The sequence below is a fragment of the Dromiciops gliroides genome, chromosome 6 (genome assembly GCF_019393635.1).
Source record: "Dromiciops gliroides isolate mDroGli1 chromosome 6, mDroGli1.pri, whole genome shotgun sequence".
NCBI lineage: Eukaryota > Metazoa > Chordata > Mammalia > Microbiotheria > Microbiotheriidae > Dromiciops > Dromiciops gliroides.
Window position 1 is genome coordinate 26,732,520 of NC_057866.1, and position 22,715 is coordinate 26,755,234.

General features: G+C 43.0%; 1 protein-coding gene across 1 annotated transcript in view; it reads right to left on the minus strand.

Annotated features, from left to right (window-relative positions):
- Window positions 1-22,715, minus strand: part of EXT2 (exostosin glycosyltransferase 2) — a 169,843-nt gene that overhangs the window by 111,750 nt on the left and 35,378 nt on the right. The gene's annotated exons all lie outside the window — the stretch shown is intronic.

A 22,715-nucleotide genomic window follows, 5' to 3' on the forward strand; every position in this document is an offset into this window, starting at 1 on the left:
ACCTGCTCTGCCACTATGGGACCTGAGACAAGTCACCTTCCCTCTCAAGAACTCATAAGTTTGCTAATCTCTAAAATGAGTTGCTAGACTAAGATCCCTTACTACTCTACAATCCTGTGAACCTAAGAAAGTTGTTTGTAGCTCTTAATTCAGAACATCACTGTACAATGAGATTAACTGTCGCCAATGTAAACCTGTCTCCATTACGCCAGAGTTCCTTAAAATTTTTCCACTCGTGACCCTGGGTATATAGGTATATAAAATAGGTATTCAAATCAAACATTTAATGCCAAATTTTTCACGATGCCCCACATTCAGTTACATGATCTCATATGGGGTCGAGACCCACAGTTTAAAAAGCTGGGCGTTATGCCACCACCACAAGACAAACATTCAATGAGCCTAACTTCTAAGCCCTGGTATCAGACTTCAAATTAGTTCAAAAAGAGATGAGCCACTACTGTGTACTATAGTAAGAATGGCAGGGAAGGGATAGAAAGGAAAAAGATACAAACGATTAGAAGCCAGAGTCTTTGTTTCTGAAGGCTACCTAGCTCAGGGAAGGACAATTCAGAAGTTATTCTATCTCTTGAAGTCTCGACAGTTCAATGGAAAGAAAATGATGGTATCAGAGGAGAGCAGCAGAACTGCTCTGAGGCATCAAACCTTATCACTTCCAAGTTGGTCATAGTTTTTACAGAAGTGACCCCTACCTAGCCAATTACTCCTGAGCAGCCCTCCCCTCCTCTGAAATGAAAAACTCCAAAAGTATTTCTTTTCGAAAACTCAGAATTCTTCAAAACCAAATGAAGCCCAATGTTCTTTAGGTGACTTTTCCCCCATAGAAAATTAAGGCTATTGCTGAATTATGGGTCATTGACAACAATAGTTTTTTTTTTTTCCCCTCTGGGGAGAAAAAAAAAGGGGGGACCTAGGAGGTAGAAATGTTCAACCTATTTCAGCTCACACAACATAAAAACAGCTGAAGGTCTAAGCCTGAAACTTGGCCCAATTGTAGTTCTCATCAAAGAAGGAAAAAATAAATCAAGCCATATTTGAAAACAGACCATTTTATGTACTTAGTTATAAGGGCCTCCAATGACATCTTTCTTAGTGTAGGAGAATTCAATTTTAAAGGCTGTTTGGAGAAAAGTACCTTGTCTCTGTCTCTACTGACATTTGGTATTTATTTCTCCATTTTCTCCTCAAATTTCTTTTTTTCCCTTTAAAAAAAGAAAGAAAAAAGAAAGAAAATTTACCTCAAATAAGAAGAAATTAAACCTATAAAGTCCACGCAACATGAGAGTTACATAAAACACAATATGCAAGTTGGAAAATTCAACCAACTTCAGCCCACAGCAGGATGGAGTCAGATATAGAGTGAGTTGTCTCTTCTTTGTGTGTATGAAAAAGACCGTCCCTCCAACATTTCAAAGTACACAAACTAGCTTAACCTTTATTAATGAAGACGTTTATATGAAAACTAGGAATTCCATTCTGGCACTTTATCTTTGTCCCAATTTATCCTTTTATAAATGGACCCATTAAAAGCAACCTGGAATTATGCTTTAAAAAAAAGGAACAAAAATGTCTCTGCTTTCTGGAGCTCTCACTGCTACAGTGTATATACCTCATGGGGAAAATGTGTATATATGTGGGGGGGCGCGGTTAATAAATTCTAGGGGTTACTGAATGATGTTAACTTCTTTTATGTAGTGTATTGGGCTAGTTTTCAATTCTCCCCTCCATTTCTAAAAATTAATTTTATGTCTGTGCTTAAATACAAAAAAACAAAACAAAACAAAAAGGATCGTATATGAAACCACAAATCTCTTTTATACTACTTTGGGCTTTTTAAAGGTATATTTAAAATTTCACACAGTTTCAAAACTACCCTGTCTGTGCTTTTTTTCTGAATTTCTTTCTTTTCTCTTCTGTAAATTAAAAATTTTTTTTGACAGCTCTCTTTTGTGGGAGCAGGGGGATTTGATTATTGCTAAGTGCCTCCCCCCCCATTTTCAAATAAATCATAAAAGAAAACTCTCCAGAACTACCAGAACCAGGAGGCAAACTGAACATAAAATCGGGATGAATGCTCCTGAAAGAAAGCCCAAATTGAGCATCCCCAGAAACACAATTATCAGACTCTAGAGCAGGGCTTCGTAAACTTTTTTCCATTCTCACCCCCTTTTTGCCTGAGAAATTTTTATGTGACCCCAGGTATAGAGGTATATAAAATAGATACATAACCTTTTACTACTGCCAAATTTTTCACAACCTCCACATTCAGTGATGACCCCATATGGGGTTGTGACCCACAATTTAAAAATCTTTGCTTTAGAGTTTTCATACTAAAGAAAGAATAAATACTTCAAGCAACCAGAAGTCAAATGACAAAATAACGAATTCCTTTAAATGTTACAAAAATTGTACAGCAAAAATGACAATGTAAAGAAAAACAAATGGAATGCAATCTAACAAAAGGAAAAGACCTCTGCCCAAGAATAATTTATCTATCCTACAGGGAAAAAATGGAACTAAGAGTCAATAGCTTTCAACATTACTAGTGAGAGGCCCAGAACTAGTATGATTTGTGAAATGCAAATGCAAGAGACAAAAACCTATAAAGGCAAATATGTCTGAGCAAAATGGGAACTAGATGAACTCTAACAAGTCACTTTAAGGACAAAGACGATCATCCTGAAGGGGGGGGGGCAGGAAAAAGCTAGTGTTGTTTAAGAACTGAACCCACCCATAAGCAGAGTCCCTGGAACATGGCAGGCACCCACTAAACGTTTGTTGACAAAGGATCCATCAGCATGCATTTAGTAAGTGCCAATGATGTGCCTGGGCCCTGGGGCTAAAAAGACAAAAATGAAACTGTCTCTAGATTTAAGGAACTTATATTCTCATGTATAATAAGCCTGGAATGATCTGTTGGTATGAAGTTATGAGAAGTTACAAATATCAAACGGAGGAAATGGCATTTGATCCCAGAGATGAAAAACTGGGAATTACTGAGCAGAGCATGGACACAGCCAGATTTAGGAACATTATATTTTCCAGTTATGCATTGTACCCTCCAGTGACTATTTGCTAAAGCATAAAAACTCATAGGCAAGAGCAAAAATATTAAACATATACAATGATAGGGCAGCTAGGTGGCACAGTGGATAGAGCACCGGCTCTGGATTCAGGAGAACCTGAGTTCAAATCCAGACTCAGACACTTGACACGTACTAGCTGTGTGACCCTGGGCAAGTCAGTTAACCCCATTGCCCCACCCCACCCCAAATGTTTTTTTTTAAAAGTATGACTGGGGAGTCAAAGAGCAAATCAAAGAAATAAGATGTAATTCTATCAAACAAAATGAGTGATGGACCTAATAGCATAAAGCTCCTTGGAAGCCAAGAGATTTTTTTTTAACCCCATAATTTATGGGATGTGGCCAAAGCAGGTGTTAGGAAAAAGTTCTCTCTCCAAAAACTTACATCAACAAAAGAAATGAACAAGTCCATAGGATTTATAGATTCTATATTTGTACATATATGTGTGTGTGTGTACGTGTATAAATACACACATACATATATACGTATATGTATAGTATGTGTGAATGTGGATGTAGCTGTGGAGTTCAATAAAGGATCCCTAAATCCCCCCACAACCCTTGCAGTGAAGCAAACAGAGGTTAAGAGACTTGCCCAGGGTCACACAGCTAGTCACCATCTGAGGTCCTATTTGAACTCGTCCTGACTATAGGCCTGATGCTCTATCCACTGAGTCACTCATACAGCTGCCCGATGACAGCACCACCTAATTTACACATTTAATACCACACCACACACCAAAGGGTGACTTTGTAGAACTAGACAAAATAATACAAAATTCAGCTGAAGAAGCAATAGGTCAAGAATCTCCAGGGAAGTAATTAAAAAAAAAAAAGGAAGGAAGTCTGGTATGACCAGATCACAAACTATAGTACAAAGCAGGAATCCTCCAGATTATCCAAGTGAGGCACAGTAGCCTATGCCAGCAGTCCCTGCTGCTGGGGAGGCACAGAGTGGTGAGCTTGGGTATTCTTAAAATCCACTGAGTGCTTGCAATGAGTCCAACACCAGTCTGGTGAGGCCTCAGGAGTCCAGGGCTACCAAAAGGGGCAAAATGACCCCAATAGAAAAAAGAGAGCAGGCTGAAGTTTCCATGCCAACTGGGAATGGGACCGGGCCTATGACTGGCTATTCCATTTCTAGCCTGCGTGAGATAGGGAGACCCAGTCTCCAAAACAAGATCAAAACTACACGGTACAGTTTAAAAAATTCAAAAAGTCGATCAAGGCCCTAGTGTTCAATAAATCCAACAACACAAATTACTGGGGTACAAATTACTCCCTATTCAAGAAGAATTGCTGGAAACGGAAAAGTGGTTTGGCAGAAATTAAGTTTAGAGTCAAATATACTCCATATACCCTAAGTCCCCAAAGTATACACAACCTGAATGTAAAAGGTCACTGCATAAAAAACAAGAATAGGAGAAGGTTTGCACAACTATTTTGGGGGTGGTGAGAGGGAGAGAATTCTTAACCAAAGGAGAACAATAATTACAAGATAACTAGATATCTTTGATTACATAAAATTAAAAAGGTTCTGTACAAACAAAATCAGCATGGATAGAATAAAATAAATTGTTAATTTGGGAAGAAACCTTCCTACAAAATCAGCGCCAGGCCTGAAGTCAAGAAGACTTGAATTCAAACACAGTCTCAGACACTTACTAGCTACGACCCTGTCACTTAACCCTATCGGCCTCAACTTCTTGATCTGTAAAATGAGCTGGCAAAGGAAATGGCCAACTACTCCAGTATCTCTGTCAAAAACTCCCTCCTAAAAAAGGGATCATACCAGTGATTGGCCTATACACCAAGGTGACCAAAGACAAAAGGAAAGGGCCCATCTTTTTTTTTTTTTTTTAGTGAGCCAATGAGGGTTAAGTGACTTGCCCAGGGTCACACAGCTAGTAAGTGTCAAGTGTCCAAGGCCAGATTTGAACTCAGGTCCTCCTGAATCCAGGGCCAGTGCTTTATCCACTGGGCCACCCAGCTACCCCCAGAGACTATCTTTTTAAAAAAATTCTCACAGAATCACTTTTTGTGGTAAAAAAAAAAAAAAAAAAAAGAAATCAAAATAGGCACTTTATAATAAGGGATGACTGAATTCCAGTATATGAATTGAAAGGAATATTATTGTCCTGTAAGAAATAAGGAATCCAGAGAAGCTTGAGATTTGTATGAAGAGATACATACTTTCTTTCCAACACTTAATCATTTAACTCTTGTGCAGTCTTGGTCTATCTGATGGGCATAAGGTGATGGGAAAGTGCTTCAGGTCTGGACATCTTGAGCCCCCCTCGTGATTTCAGAGGCCTAACAAGGAACTGTGTTCTCTTCCCTCAGCAGAAAAATGGCAGTCGGCAGGAGTGGAGCAAGGCCTTCATTTTAATCATTGGTTTTGCTTAATTGTCCTCTCTCGTCTCACGCAAGAGTCCTCTGTACTGACTAGAAATGACTATCAAAAACATTAAAAAAACCAAGCCCCAGCTTCTCTGTCCACAAATCCATCGTACTCTCCCCTCTCATACACTGCCCTATCAAGGTTAACTCCTTGCTAATGAAGTTATTATTATTATTATTAACAACTCACACTGATCAACATGGTCTAAAGGGGGGTTTCTTAAAACAGCATTTTGAGGCAGATAGTGGAATTGCTGTTACCATTTTACAGATGAGCAAACCGAGCTTGGTGAGGAGAAGGGAACTGCCTAGAAGCCTGGGGCTTACACATGCTGGAGCCACAACTGGAAGTTGGGCCTAGTGGCATCAGACCCAATGTTCTTACCAACACTTTGCTTCCATTTTGTTTCGTTAGTGCTCTTGGTCAAACGCTAATGATTTATTTCCTTCCATTTACACTTTTCTCCATACATGTTCCTTTGTCCCACAAAAGTATAAAGGGCAGTTTGGGGGGACTTTTGTTTTACAAAAATAGGCAAATCCCACACAAATAAGAAAAATAACACAATCTGGAATTGTGTAGTCCTTGTACAATGCAAATTACCACACTGGATGAAGAGCTATATAATAGTGCCATGGCATGGAAATTCTTTGTCTCTACTATCCCGTTGTCTGCCCCATGTTCAAACAAGTTTTGTTCAGAGTTGCCAGTTACAATGATAACAATTTGTATTATGTAGTGCTTTGGTTTTGCAAAGTATTTTCTATAGTTCAAACAAAAATATCAGACCACGCGTTCCATTAATGAATAAACAGGCTTGTCCAAGTTGGTCTACTCCACCTCCTTCCTATCCAAAACAGAACCAGTTTCTGCACACAAGGAATTCTGGGTCATTATAAAAGGCGGGGGGGGGGGGGGGGGAGCGGATCTGAAATACTCAGGCTTGTTACTAAAATCCATCTAGCAAACACTGAAATTAGAGGACAGAGGACAGGCTTATGCAGAGGACACTCACAGGACAAATTTTTTCCTCCCTTTGAAGGGCTTGGGAGGAGAACAGAGAAGGTAGGGTAGCCGTGCTCTTTATAAAATGCCTGGAAAAAAATTCTGGTCAGGAGATGCCAAAGATTCTGAAACTCCCCTCAGGCTGTTGGCCATGGTCCAGGTAATGGTTTTTCCTTCCCCTCAGCTGTCTGTTAAAAGATTACTGCCTGTGATTTTCCACCAAAGAGAGAAGAGAGATACTATGGGGGGAAAGGGAAGAGTCATGGGTGCCCACTTCCCTGCATGTGTGAGTGGAAGAAAGGGCTAACCTTCCCAAGATGGCATTTATGGACCGCCCAATATCTACACAAAGCACTTGGGGGGCAGGGGGTAGCTGATCTAATCACATAGTCTAAAAGACACAGCAGACTGATGAAAGAACATTTATATTTCATAATGACAATCCTAGGAGGCAGGAATTGGGCAGGCAAAGGTGCAGAGGCAGCTCAACTCACTCAAACTGCCTTCAGAAAAATGCTCTGGGAATCTAACTACCTGGGCATCAGGGATACCCTGTTTAACTGCCTAATGTTGTAAAGGAAAAATTACTAATGGAAGAGCATTTTTAGTTAGAGAACTTTATAAAAACAAAAAAAAACCTTTGAAAACTTTTCTCATCTAACTCCTGCTGCCCTGCCTCCACCATCCACATACAGAAATCAATTTGACCTTTACCCTGGAAAGGGCCCATTCAACATCGTGCCAGTTAATTGTCTCCCCACCCTCCCAATGGCTGCTGTGCCCACCTGATCCCTTCCGATCTGCCTGGCATTTTTTCAATTGAAGAATAAGAAGTTTCACACGACAGTCTGAGCTCCCTGGAGCCGGCAGAAAGACCCATATAGCTGTCAGCAAACTGATAAGGGCTTTAAATGACTCCACAGGGCCCTCTTGAAAGAGGAGAGCCAAAGGAACCCATAAAGAAAGGGGGCAGGGGCCACGGAAACCGGCCCCTCACACTGTTTTAACGTGGCACTAAAATGAGCTGCAGATTTATGGGCGTCTTTTAGCCTTCAGCCCAATTCATCAGGGACATTAAGCTCACCTCTCTCCCTCTCTCCAACAGAATTCCTTCAAGCACAAGATGAAGTTGGCTGGAAGGGAAGTGGGGGGACGGGGGTGGGGGGGAACCTAGGGAAGGATGGGAGAGAGATTTAAGATGACACCAGGGAAAGTTTTCTTGCATCTAATGACATTGTCCTTCCTCAGAAAAGATTTTTCACAAGCCCCTCAAACTCACTTATGAATTTCCATTTGGCTTGACTTTAGACCAAGCACAATTATGCCTGAGCAACCATTCTATTTTCAGTCCTGACCCTGACTAGTCATTTACAAAAAGTTAAGTTTTTAGTTTATGTGTTTTCCCCCCAAAGGAATGAGTTAGTTTTAGGAGGAAAGAAGGGTACAGCTGAAGGAAAAAGAAAAGGCCAAGAATATACAATGGTTTTCATTGGGAGTGTATAAAATGACCAGCTAGGCCTTCCCCCCAATATGCCCCCAAAATGTGGGACTACCTAACGTTTGTCTCCTTCTTCCTTATGACCTGTAACTAGCAGACACCAAGCCCATAGGCTCCACACCCTAAATCACAGCATGGTAAAATGGAAAAAGAAACGGCCTGGGAGTTTAACAAAAAGGGGGGAGGTGTTTCAAGTCCCTGCTTTCCTTACTAAGCAGTGTCATCTAAGCACTCTGGCCTTCAATGTCGTCATCTATAAAATGGGAACAATAACAGGACAGTCTCTCAAAGAGTTGTGAAGAATAAAGACATAATAATGCATGAGATAATTGATAACCCCAAATTATTTGTGGTTGTTGTTGTTCAGTCATTTCAGCTGCATGACTCTTTGTGACCCCATCTGGGGTCTTCTTGGAAGATATGCTGGAAGATATGGAAGATACGCATTTCCTTCTCCAGCTCATTTTACAGATGAGAAAACTGAGGCAAACAGGGTGAAGTGACTGGCCCAGGTCACACAGCTGGTGAAGTGTAGAAGGCCTCAAGTCTTCCTGACTGCAGGCCTGGGGCACCTGGCTCCCCTATAAACTGCTATATAAATGCAAATTATTATTACTAGCTTCCAGAGCTACGAGCATGTTTAAAAATTGTTGTTTGTCCTTTGTTCTGGAACAGGACCATGACATCAGAAGGTGATATCATCACCTGGAGTGAATTGGATTTAAGTGAGGGAAAGCTGTGCAAAGTCATCAGCCTCACTCTCCCCTCCAAAGTCATCTGTGTCCAGTGGCAAGATCTACATCAGGACAACTGGAGATGGCCCCGAATGTTTGAGGCAATTGGGTTAAATGATTTGCCTAGGGTCACACAGCTGATAGGTGTCAAGTGTTTGATATGGATTTGAACTCAGAGCCTCCTGACTCCAGAGCCAGTGCTCTATCCACTGCACTGCCTACCTGCCCTGTGTTTAAAAATACCCAGAGTCGAAGCTCCTTAATGTCTTGATACAACAAGAATCCTGTTAGAGTCAGTCAAATGCAGATAGGAAGTAAATACTCCCTGGTAGATTCTCCAATGCCAAGTTGTAGAAAACACAATGGATTGAGAATCCAAAGTCCAGAGATTCTCCTCCCAGCTGATCCCCTAACAAGACATGGAAGCCATTTCATGGCTCTGGCCTCCATTTCTCCATCCGTAAAGTGAGGTCAGAAGAAATTAAGTTTTTAAGGTCTCTTCCACCTCTATAGTTCTTTATAAACTTCTTTACTGATGGTTCTTTCTCCTTTCATGAAGAGTTTTTTTAAACTAATGTATAATTTGCTTTTGCTAATTGTAATGGACTAGAATTATGTTCCCCAAAAACAATGTTCTCTGCCCTGTTGATATGAAAAGTCCTCTGCGACTTGATCCCTTCTTTCCTAGCCCACCTCACTTCCTACAACATGAAGTCCAAAAGGTACCAAGGCCCTTGGTTGTAAGGAGACCAATCTCTTCTCTCTTTACTTCATTCTTTCCCTTGAAAATATTATCTTCTACCCTAATTTCTAACTGCTCTTTACTGTTTAAATCTTAACCAGCCATCAGAATCAAACCCCTCTATCAAGTACTTTTTCCCAACAACTTGAGCCCACCATGACAACTTCCTGTCCTCACCTCCTAGGGCACTGGATCTATTCAACACCTATTTCTCTATTTCATTCTACCCCTTCTTCTTCAATACATCAAAGAAGCCATGATTTCATCAATACAAGTGCTCCCTCCACTGACAACAGAAAACCCCTCCAAGCCTCAGCTGATGGTCTTCCAGAGTCAGCACAGTCAAAACAAGCCACCATGTGCTGCCAGCCTCTGCCACACCATGGCCAATGTTCCAGTGAAGAGCCTATCCAAACCCAGCCAGACTTGCTCCTAGAAAACAAGCATGTAGCCCAACGCCAAGTCATGTCCATGATGTCCCTACAGCTTGGCAGGACCTGACAGAGCTTGGCAGAGCCTTGGACAGAGAACTCACGGTCAGTTCTAGGCCAAAGAGAAGGAACATAACAATGGAGGGCCTTGTCTTCCAACATTCTCTAATTATCTCCAATTATTTTATGTCTCTAAGTCCCATCAATCAGGCCACAAACTCCTTAAGGGCAGAGTTTTTATGAGATACTCTTTTGGTCTCTCTCATTGTGCCCTACATATATATGTATACACACACACACACACACACACACACACACACACACATACATATATTTACTATAGCAAAACTGAGGAAGTGCCTTCAGTTCTCTAGATCTGTTTCCTGATCTGTAAAACGAAGGGATTAGACAAGTCAGCTCTACCTTGAGGACCTTATGACAAAACTAGCAAAGTACAAGACTACTCCATGAATCACCCTATGTGTTTTTGTCAATACCAAGAGCCTTCTAGAGCTCCCAAGGAAAGAGGTTTTATGCTCTTCCCATCTGGACTGTGAGGATTTAAATCTCCAAGACTGGACCAAATACCTGCAAATCAACCCAAACCTTAAAGACAAGGAAATTTATTTGCATACCCTCGTGTACTATAAATTTGAGACAGTTCTATTAAAGTGCTTTTCTTGGCTTCCCATCAGATATTTGGCAAACAGTCTTTTTCCAGCAAGGTTCTTAATACCAAGACTGAAAAAAAAAATGCTCTTATTTAAGAATCTTACATTAAATGAGCTCTTCTTAGTCTGTCCTGATTTAAACAACACATGTGACCAAGACACTTCATAATTTCGATTTATGAGCCCAAGAATGCTCACACACTGAGGATACAGTGCTACTGACAACAGGGGGAATGGTCAAATTGTGAAATTTCAAATACTCTGCAAAGCGATCACATCTACTTCTGACGTGCTATCACTGGACAGGGAGGAGTGTGCAGGGAAGAAGTTGAAACTCTGAGAAAGGAGCTTCTGTTTCACTGGCCACATGAATGGGAACATATAAGATGAGTGTTGGGCTTAAGGGTACAACATCTAGTATCTAGTATGTGGGGGCAGGCAAGCATGGAGAGGAGACTGGGAAACAACTTTCAATGGCATTTGACAAGAGGAAAATATTTAGTGCTTTTTAAAGCCACAAGAACCCAATTTATTGAAAATCAAATTTCCCAGTGGGGGCGTGAGGAGAAACATTGCAACACCAGCCCTAGAAATTACAAGTAAAACCTTTTCCACATTGCTCTGCTTAGCCTTGATTTCCAGTGTTGTGTCCAATCTTAAATGTCTTAAGCAACCACTTCTCCTGGAAGACTGTTCCACAGCCTAATAGCTTTAACTGTCAGGAAGTTTGTCCTGATTTTCAGCCTGCAGCTAGGCCACACAAGCTTCATGGTTGGAGCAGAGCTGTGGTCTGCAAAGCAGGGAATGCTCCCAGGATGCCCCTCACCTACTGTGTGGTCCTGGATGGGTTGCTTAGGCTTCTCCTGATCTTAACGTTCCTCCCATACAAGATCTGCACCCATCTCAGGACTGAGCTGAGATGTATTTTCTCAAGTATGGGGGAACCCATGGGGAGAATGCTCTGTAAGTATCAATGAATGTTACACTAAAACCTCAACTATCCAGAACTGACAGGGAAGGGATGGTTCTGGAGAAACGGCTTTTCTGGATGGGTGAGGATAGAGACAAACCAATGAACTTTTTTAAAAAAATATTGATCCCTTTGAATGGAAGCCTTTTCCCTAGTGTTCCTACACTTCTCACAGGGAGGATATCAAATATAATTCCCCTGCTTCTTGATGACGTGAGGTCATCTTTATACACATTGATAGTTGTTCTACAGCATAGTCAATATGTTCTCAGAGCCTCCTGAGGTGTACGGAGATGTTTGTCTCTATACCAAAAGGCCCCAAGACTAGTTATTTGTAAACCCTTGTCTGATTCGCAAGTCAAGACACCATCTTCCTGATGTCATTGGTCCTCTTTGAGAAGGAAGGATAAACGACAACAGTTAGCCCTGTGCTAGAAATCACATGACCAAGCATGTTTGAATTGCATAGAAACTGATGGCCATTAGCTTTTGACAGTCTGCCACTCCTTTAGAAAAATGTACACAGCTTCTTTGCGACACATGGCTTGCTTCCTTGTACTTTAAGAACGATAACACAGTCACTGAGCATGCTAGAGTGGAAAGAACACCAGACCTGGACGGGGGAAGGCCAGGGCGAGGGGCCCAGCACCAACGCCTTCTACACGTGAGACAATAAGCAAGTCTTGTAACTCTGGGCCTCAGTTTCATCATCTATAAGATGGTGATAACACCTGTGGCACCCACCTCCCTGGCTGGACTTCTGTGAGGACCAAATGAGAAGGCAGGAGTGAAGCGAGACACGATAGCCAACGCTGGTATTGACGGCTCCCCATGACATTCACATGGAGTTGCAAGGATTACTGAGCGCTCTCCTCACAACCCTCCAGGCTTGCAGACAGGTGAGGGGGCTGGACAACCAAAATGTGACATCCTTCCTTTCTTTCTAATCAAGAACCTGCCCCATAATTCAGAAACCCTGTTTCCTAAGTAAAAACAACCACCACAAAACTCCAAATGAGACGGCTTCTTCCCTTTCATATACCACCATGGCCACCAACAATAGCCCCTCTTCCCATGCCAAATGCTCTCACTCCCAGGCTCGTGTGGCCTCTCCATCATTTCTCTGGACTATCTGAATGAGCCCCTGCTGCCTTCCTGGCAGTCCCACCACTTTATTTCCTCTGGCTGTTTAGCTGTTCTTTTCTATACTCCCTTTCTTCTGGTTAAGTCTCCCAAACCTGTGACTCCCCTTCAGACTTGGCCTCAGAAGAACACTATGGAGACATTCCCTACTCCCTACCTCAAAACACAACTGATACTGGGCCTGCTTCCCATAAAGAATATAGGAAGACGGGCAGCTAGGTGGCACAGTGGATAGAGCACCGGCCCTGGATTCAGGAGGACCTGAGTTCAAATCAGGCCTCAGACACTTAACACTTACTAGCTGTGTGACCCTGGGCAAGTCATTTAACCCCAATTGCCTCACCAAAAAAAAAAAAAAAAAAGAATATAGGAAGAAGGGAAGAAATTCCAGTGAAAAGGTATGAGCAAAAATAATCCTATGATATGGGAGATGGGGGGAAGGGCATCAGAAATCAAGGACAGAAGCCCAAGACATACTCAACTGAGTGAAGAGAAATATATTTCAACTGGGACCAGACTATGGGAGCTAAAGAGAAAGGTGGATACTTACGTCATTTCCAAGGCTCCAAGTCACAGGAGCACAAAGAAGAGTTCAAAGGCAAGGCAGGCTGCTGACTTCCACCTCCTAGTGTGGCTGAGGTCAGAGGTCAATGCTGTTGGAGCCACTGACCAATAAAAGTCTGTTTGGAAACTCTACCAGGCAGATAAATTAGGGATCCGTTTACACCTTCCTCCCAATCCACACTAACACTTCTTACTATGTGGTCTGGAGATGCAGTGTCTTCCTGCGTCCAGTTTTACTTTCTTTATGACTGGGACTAGATATAAGTCTGGGAAACACAAAAGTCCATTTGACTGGAGGATTATAACTAGATGAATATTTCTAACTATTAGTATAAGGGAGACAAATGAGAGAGCTTTCCCTCTGCCCCACTAACCTATCCTAATCATGAAAAAAGCATAAATCTTAGAGCTAGACGGAACCTCAGAGGTAACTTAGTCCAACTCCCTTGCTTTATGGCTAAAGAAACCGAGGTCCAGGGCAGCTAGGGGGCGCAGTGGATAGAGCACCGGCCCTGGAGTCAGGAGGACCTGAGTTCAAATCCGGCCTCAGACCCTTAACACTTACTAGCTGTGTGACCCTGGGCAAGTCACTTAACTCCAACTGCCTCACTAAAAAAAAACAAAAACAAAGAAACCGAGGTCCGAGGCGAGTAAGTACAAAATCCATGTTCAAAGCTTCCCTGTCTAATGCTGCATTCACCAGGCCAAGATGTTTTCCCTGGGATCCTTTCCTTTTCTAATTCCTTTGCTATGCACATTTCCAGGTGTGTGTGTGTGTATCACAGCGGTCTCCATGCATGCCCACTGATTCATCAGTGCAAAGCTATACCAGGTGGGAGCCCATCCCACCACACAGACAGGCAACTGCTTGATAAGTTACATCTTATAAAACGGTCCGAGGCCCTGAGGGTTCTGTACCTCCTCCACTGTCATACACATAAAATGTGTTGGAGGCATAATTTGAATCCCAGTTTTCCTCTCTCTAAGGCTGACTCACATCACTTTTTTTTTTTTTTTTAGTGAGGCAATGGGGGTTAAGTGACTTGCCCAGGGCCACACAGCTAGTAAGTGTGAAGTGTCTGAGGCCAGATTTGAACTCAGGTACTCCTGACTCCAGGGCCGGTGCTCTATCCACTGTGCCACCTAGCTGCCCCCACATTACTTTACTGTACCATTAGTTCTTGATTTATTTAACCTCTTGGTCTCTGATTGCCTGGCATGTGTGTGTGTAAGAAAATCTGTCCTGGGGCATGTGATATTCAACTTTTTAATCTATAATCTGAATAAGTTGAACATCAGGAGCAAATACTTGGTTAAGAAAGTGGGATCTGAGAAAAAAATTTGGATTTCTGGACCTCATCTTAAAATAAAAAAATGCCAGGTCAAGGACGGAACACAGCCAGGACAGGCTGGTAAGAAGATATTTGCCTAGTGTCTTGGAAATTTAATTTTAAAAAGCTTCAAACTAAAAAATATGTGGGAGGGGAAAATTTTCTGGATATAGCCAAGTTAGATACCATAGAGAAAATCTAAAACATTGGAAGAACAGCTATTGAAAGCTTTGGGGGAAGTAATTCCTTTCTAGAGTTGATAACAGTACAGAGGAAAGCCAGGCATAGTCTGATACACAGCCTGGCTTTTGAGCAGAACATATAAAGAGTGCATAGGATGGCTTAGTAGGATTCCATGAACCAAAATTCTACAGGGGAATCAGCCAACAAGAGATGGAAAACTCTCTAGAATGAAATTCTGGAGTCACAAAGGGAAACAATTTTGATGACATGAGAAAGTCCGATGTGGATATTGTGGCTTTTCCTTGGCGTCAGGAAATGACGTTTACTCATGGGTGCTGTCTATCAAGGCTACCAGCCAATCAACTTGAGGAGCCTCCTATTTTCTGGGAGGAGAGAGGAAGGAGGAAAGGGAGCCTGCGCAGAGAGGTCTCTTTTTTGGGGGCTCCTGACTTGATGGTGGTGGTGGCGGCAGAGGACTTCACAGGAAATTTGAGGAAAGATAGGAATGCCAGGCTGTTGGAATTCTGTTCTCAATCTTTTTCTTTCTATTTTCCAATAAACCCTTAAAAACCTAAACTCGTTTTATTAGTGATTTTAGTCAGTTTCCCCCAAAACTGGGGGAACAGATTAGAATCCACATTTAGAATTTTAAATTACACAATATGTACAGAATTCATTGATCAGCTTTGGAGAGCACTTCTAAATTGTGAGCCTGAGGGATGAGAGAATGGTGATGTCCTCTACAATAACAGGGAAGGTAGGGGGCAGAAAGGGCTTAAGGAGAAAGATAATGAGTTCAGTGTTTAAGATATCTGCTGGACATCCAGTTGGAGGTGTGAGAGTAGAGGTCAGCAAAGAGGTTGAGTGAACAGGATACGTAGATGTGAGAAATGTCAGCATAGAAATTAAAATTAATTAAGTCTATAGGAGCTGATGAGATCCCCAAGTCAAATAGTATAGAAGAAGAAGAGAAGAGCCCAAGACAGAATCGTGTGGGACACCCATGGTTAGAGGGCAGGGTCTGGAAGAGGAGGAGTCAGAACAAGAGCAGTCAGGTAGGTAAGAGAAGATCGAGGAGAGAAGTGGCACGCTGAAACCCTTCGAGAAGAGAGTATCAAGGAGAAAAGGGTGATCACCAGTGTCAAAGGCTGCAGAGAAGTCAAGGAGAAAGGGGATTAAGAAATGGTATTTGGATTTGGCAACTAAGAGATCATTAGTTGGATAATAGAATAAATATCATGGGGAAAGGAATAGGAAGGGAAACAGGTAACAATAGTAATCATGAAAAAGAGAAAAGGGGGGAAATTGTACAAAAAATATCTATAGCAACTCTTTGTGATGGCTAAGAATTGAGAATCAAGGGAATGTCCATCCACTGAGGAATGATGGAAGAAGCTGCGGTATATGATTGTAGTGGAATGGTCTTGTGCTGTAGGAAATGACAAGCAGGATGATCCCAGAAAAACCTGGAAAGACTCATGAACTGATGTATAGTGAAGTGAGCAGAGCTGGGAGGACATTGTGCATGGTGACATCAGTATTGTTCAATGAGCAATTGTGAATGACTTGAGTACTCTCAACAATGCAATGATCCAAGACAATCCCAAGGCACTAATGACGAAGTTTACTATCCACCCCCATAGAAAGAACTGATAAAAAGAGCACTTGTGGATTGTACATATATAACCTGGTTGCTGTCTTGTGGAGGGGGGAGGAAAGGGAGGGAGGGAAGGAGAAAAATTTGGAACTCTAAATCTTATGAAAATGAATGTTGAAAACCACCCTTACTTGTAACTGGAAAAAATAAAATAAATGTTTGTTGCTAAAAAAAAAAGAGAGAGAGAGAGATCATTAGTGACTGGAGGGAATAGTTTCAGTGGAATGATGAGGCTGGAAGTTGAATTGTAAGGAATTAAGAAGAGAGTGAAAGGAAAGAAAGTAGAGGCACCTATTGTAGATGACCCTTTGAAGGAGTTAGCCACAAAGGGCTAGGACAATAGTTAGCAGGGATGGAACGCTTGCATGAGGTTTTTTGTTTGTTTGTTTGTTTGTTTTCAGGATGGGGGAGACATGACATGTTTGTAAGCAGTAGGAAATGAGCCAATAGAGACAGGAAGACTGAAAATAAGTGAAAGAGTAGGGATGGCAAAGGAGGAAATCTTTTGGAGGAGACACAATGGATCAAATGAGATGGGAGCAAGAAAGTGGCAGAAGATGCCTGAGTGATATGCGATGAGGAAGGGAGAAGAAAATGGAGTTCATGGTGAATGGCCTCCATTTTTCCTGTAAAATAGGAGGCAAGATTCCCAGCTGAAGATGTGGAAGGAGAGTCCTGGGAGGTTTGAGGAAGGATGAAAAGGTTTGGAGGAACTTCTATGGCGAATAAGAGAGTGAGTTGATAAGGGAAGTGCAGTAGGATTACTGGGCAGCAGTGAGGGCCCAGTTGAGGTTGTCTAACACATCTGTAGTGGACCCACTCACAACACTTGAATGATTTTCTCCACCTTTATTCAACAGCATGTGTAAAGGAAGGAAGGCAATGAATGGTAGGTGTAATGGCTGGGTGTGAGGGGCAATATGAGGAGGGATCTAAGGAGTCAAGAGAGGAGGACAGTGTAGAGTTGAATTGGTTCACCAAGTGGTTAAGATGGGGAGAAGAACAGAGATAAGTCCTGGGAGAGAATGAAAAGGTCAAGGGACTAGAGATCATGGTGAGGATAAAGAGTCCAGTTATGTAAGGGAAGCAGAGGGAGAAGTGGAAAACCAACAGATCAGAATTCTTGCAGATGGAGATAGGACATTCACGGGTGATGGCAAGATCAAGGCTATGATCATCTTTGGTGTGGCTGAGGCGGGTAGAGGATTAGCTCACGGGAAATGAGAAAGTTGAGGAATTGAGTCGTTAGGGTGTTTGAGGGAGAGCCAATGTGTATACTGAAGTCCCCCGATATGAGGACAGCTGTAGGGAAAGAGGGGAGTGACCTGAAGGTCTGTAGACAACAGCTACTAGGATAATTTTGATTGAGTGGTAGATATGAATAGCATGGACATCAAAAGGAGGAGACATTACTGAGGCATAGAGGTATGGAGAGAACCTGGAAGTGGCAAAGGGGAGCAAAGAGAATCCCAACTTCCCCCAACCTCGACCAGTGAACTAAGGTGAATGAGTAAAGGTACAGCCAGTACTGGAAAGGGAGACCAGCGAGGCTGTGTCATCAGGGGAGCCATGTTTTAGTCAGAGCTAGGAGGTGATAGGAGTGGGAGAAGGAAATATTTAGGGTGAAGGGAAATGTGTTGCCTATATAACGGGCATTCTGCAGGGCACAGTGGAAAGGCTAGGTGGGATCTGGTTGAAACTGTGGGGTGGGAGGGCTGATGTGGATGGGACTAAGGAATCAGGAGCTGGTAGATGGGGAATGGGGTTTGAGAGAGGTTCAGAATCACTGGCATGTGAATGTTAGCATTATTAAACTATACCAGGAATTGCTACATAGTCTTCCCACATTTTACCAAAGCATTTGATAAAGTGTCTCATGCTTCTCTTGTGGAGAAGATAGAGAGATGAAAGCCAAGTGACAAAACCCTTAGATTCAGAGCTGACTGAGTGGTTAGGCTTGTGGAGTCACTTTGGAAGGAGGTCTCCAGTGGCATGCCCGAGGGATTAGTGCTTGGCACTGTCCCGATAATGACTTGGATAAAGGCATAAAGGGAAAGGGAGAAGGAAATAAGCATAAAAAGCATTTCATCAAATATGCAAATGAAATGAAACTCGGAAGGATAGCTAAGGCATTGGAAAACACAGCCAGGCTCCAAAAAGATCTTTCCAGGCCACAACACTGAGCCAACTCTATTAAGTTGAAATTTTAAAACTAAATGTAAGGTCTTACATTTGAGATCCAAAAAACAACTTCACAAGTACAAAATGAGGCAGCACAAAAAGGTCTAGAGGCTGATGAGACAGCAGTATGCCACAGCAGCATGAATGACCAGTGGACCTGCACAAAAGAAGCCGTTTTCCAGAAGAAGGAGGCACTCCACAGTCGTGCTGTCCTACATCCTGGTCATAATCCATCTGGAGCCTGGGTTCTTTTCTCTACACCACAGTGGAGGAATGACACTGATAAATAAAGCAAAGAATATCCAAAGGAGAGGAACTAAGACAAAAGCAAAAGCAAAGCCATAAATCCCAGCTATGAGAATTGGCTGATGGTTGGTGCAGCTAGGTGATGCAGTGGATAAAGCACCAGCCCTGGATTCAGGAGGATCTGAGTTCAAATCCAGCCTCAGACACTTGAGACTTACTAGCTGTGTGACCCTGGGCAAGTCACTTAACCCTCACTGCCTTGCAAAGAAAAGAAAAAGAAAAAAGAAACAAAGGCCAATCTTTTTAGTATCAATATCTTATATGGCCGTGAGATGGGATAAGACAATCTCAAAGAATTAAAAATGACTATCACAAAGTGGTCAATGGAAAGGCATATGGCAGGCATGAGCAGGCTACAGCATATGGGAATTGTGAAGAAGGAGAACAAAAGATATTATCAGGAAAATATGTACTCGGACAAGAAGACAGAGTGGCAAAATGGCAAAGACAAGGGATGACTGGTGTACTGTTATCCTCATCATGCCAGATAAAAGGCTACTGGGCAGAACCCTTGCAGTGAATTGATGGTGGAGATGGACAAGAGTGGCAAAGGGTAGGCAGGGATAGAGGCCCATGTACTTGGGATCACTGGAGGGAACATTCAAATCATTAAGATCACAGGTCCATTTCAGTATCTGAGAAACTGATGCAGGCTGATGACAAACTGGGGAAATGAATAAGGTTGGCGTGCTAGGCTTATCAGAAATCCCTTACGTTTTATTCCATTATTCTAATCATCTTATTTGAACACTTCTGCTGTACCTCGCATAGTCCAGCCTGGTGACAGCCCAGATGATCAGGCACAGCAGCTGCCCACAAAGGTAGTTCTCAGCACCAGAGACTACATTTTCAATAGGAATTCCAGGTCTTCTGCACCCACTGTTGCATTTCTTGCAAGCCCTCATCCTGAACAAAGCTGCAGAGCTGTTAGAATGTCATTTCTTGTCTCGGCTGCAAAGGATACGCATACCTCTCTGACTGTCATCCAAATCCCCAAGGCAAGATCTGTGGTTGAGCTGTTTTCCCGAGTTTAGAAGCAGGCCTGGGTGCAGCCTCTGCCCGTTTCAGACCGAGTCCGAGCCCTGGTTTTGTTCTTACCCACACAACCTCAGGTCTCTCACTTCACTCACTTCTCTGGGCCTGTTTCCTCAGCTGTAAAATGAAAGGGGAGGGGGCTCCAGAACATATAACAGCCCATTCCTGTTAGGATGCTATGATTGCTGGATCTCGACACTGTCCTGCAGTGAGCAAACACTACTCCTTCCACCCCACCCTATCCTGGTCCCCACCAGCTGTCAGAATCGGACTCTAGGGAACTGCACCAAAGGCAGGTAAGGTACCAAAGCGGCCCGAGAAGCTGGCTGGGGAATCTCTGTTCAGATCCGGACCTCCTCATGTCAAGAGGCTGAGCAAATAGAGACCCCTGGTGGCCACCTGCTCACCCTGAGCCGGCGCGGGAGTCCAGAGGAGGAAGGCATTTCTAGAGACTGCCCTCTCTTTCTTTTGGTGGCCTCGGTTTTCCAATGAAATATCCATCAGGCTTTCCAGGGCGGGGCTGAGGATGGAGTCCCAGAGACCTCCTACTCGTGTTTAAAGAGATCTCCCTTTGAATTCCCCAGACAGAGCTCATTAAGTGATGTGACACTGGCTCACACCTTTGAGGCTTGCTTCCCTAGGAGCCAGCTACCAGCAGTGCAGCATCATGGGGAGAACAGAGGGCTTGAAAACGGGGAGACCCAGGCTCTAACCCTGCCCCTTCCACCTGCAGCTGTACAACTCTGGGCAAGTTGCTTAGCCTCTCTGCTTCAGTTTCCCTATCTGAAATGGGGATTATAATAGAAATTACCTCACAGCGTTTAGTTAAGGACTAAAAGTATGTAAAGCAGTTTGTAAACCTTAAAGCCCTCTCTATAAATCTGAACTGTTCTTATGAGTGCCACCAGTCAATCAATCAACTGACATTTGTTAAGTGCCTACCATGTGTCAGGCACTGTGCTAAGCAGGGGAGATACAAAGAAAGGAAAAAATAGTCCGCACCCTCAAAGAGCTTACAGTCTACTGGGTGAGACAACAAGAAATAAACCTATATTCAGGATAAACAGGAAATGATTAACAGAAGTAAGGCAGCGGTTAGAGTACACATCAAGATCAAATCAGATCGGTCTTAAGAAAAGAAGTTTGAGGGGGCAGCTAGGTGGCGCAGTGGATAGAGCACCGGCCCTGGAGTCAGGAGTACCTGAGTTCAAATCCGGCCTCAGACACTTAACACTTACTAGCTGTGTGAAAAGAAAAGAAGTTTGACCCGAGTTCCAATCCTCCCTTCAACCTTATTAGCGGTGTGACCCTGGGCAAGTCCCTTCACCTCTTTGCCTCAGTTTCCTCATCTGTAAAATGAAGATAACAAAAGGATCTACCTTCAAGGACCATCCTGAGGGACTGAATGAGATAATATTTGCAAGGTCCTTTGCAAACTCTAAGGCATTCTATACATGCTTTCTGTTATCTTTATTATTGTAAGTGGGAAAAATGACAAGGAAATTCAAGGAATGATGCTCTAATAAGTCTTCAAGCATGTCCCAAACTTAGAAGGAAGAAGTGACACAGTTGTTGTCGAGGACGAGAATAACTAGATGCGTAAAATCCCACAGCTGATAGATTGTTCCTGGTCTCTAGAACTACTGATGGGAAAATCAGGAATGATTTTTCTTTGGTACCAAACCATGTCTCTCCCACAAAAGATGAAAAGGAAATAACCTCATGTTTCATAACCAAAAAGGATAAACGGTTATTGATACTCAATTCTGCGGCAACGTGGCACCGTAGTGCACAGAGCACCAGGCCTGGACCTAGGAAGACTCATTTTCCTAAGTTCAAATCTGGCTTGGACACAACTAGCTGTGTGACCCTGGGCAAGTCACTTTACCCTGTTTGCCCCAGTTTCCTCATCTGTAAAATGAGCTGGAGAAGGAAATGGCCAACCATTCCACTGTCTTTGCCAAGAAAACCCAAATAGGGCCACGAAGAGTCAGGCACGACTGAAAGACCAAACAACAACTAAGTCAAGAGCTAAAGAGGACAATGGTGAGCAGGCACCTAAACAGTGCTCACCGACCACTCAGCTTGGGGATGATCTAGGGTGGGGACCCCTGTGGGCAGCTGCTAAACTTAGGAAACCACAAATGCATATTATCTATGGTGCTGTGCATTTTATTTTATTAAACCTTTCCCAGTTACAGTTTAACCTGGTTTGACCCCCGATCGAGGTTACACTCCTGGCTCTGTCCCCTAGAAGCCTTGGCCTTGATCGCGTTATCTAACCCCGGGCTTCATTTTTCTCATCTATCAAACGGGGATACCAGCCATGTTTTGAGGCCCAAATTAGAAAAGTCACATGACCCACTTTAGAATGTTGTTAAGGGCTTTATAAACAGGTAGGGTTTTCCATTGCTACTGATTCATTTGTGACAATAATAGCTAACAACTTATCTGTAGATGCTGTTTTCCATTTTCTTAATTGTTGCCAGAAGAATATCACAGAATTCTGTGGTTGGAAGAGCCCTCCACCGCAGTCCAGAAGGAAACCCCCAACTATGCAACACCAGGAGAGTGGAGGATTCCCATGGGGGAGATCCCCTACTTGTGAGGCAACGGGCCCATTCCAGGGATGGACGGCACTGTCATCAACACCACATCGGCCTCTCGGGTCGGCCCTCACAGATATACCTCGATATTCTCAGCTATGTGACATACCCCTGTCCTTCCCCCAGCTCCTCCTCCTCCCTGACACTGCCA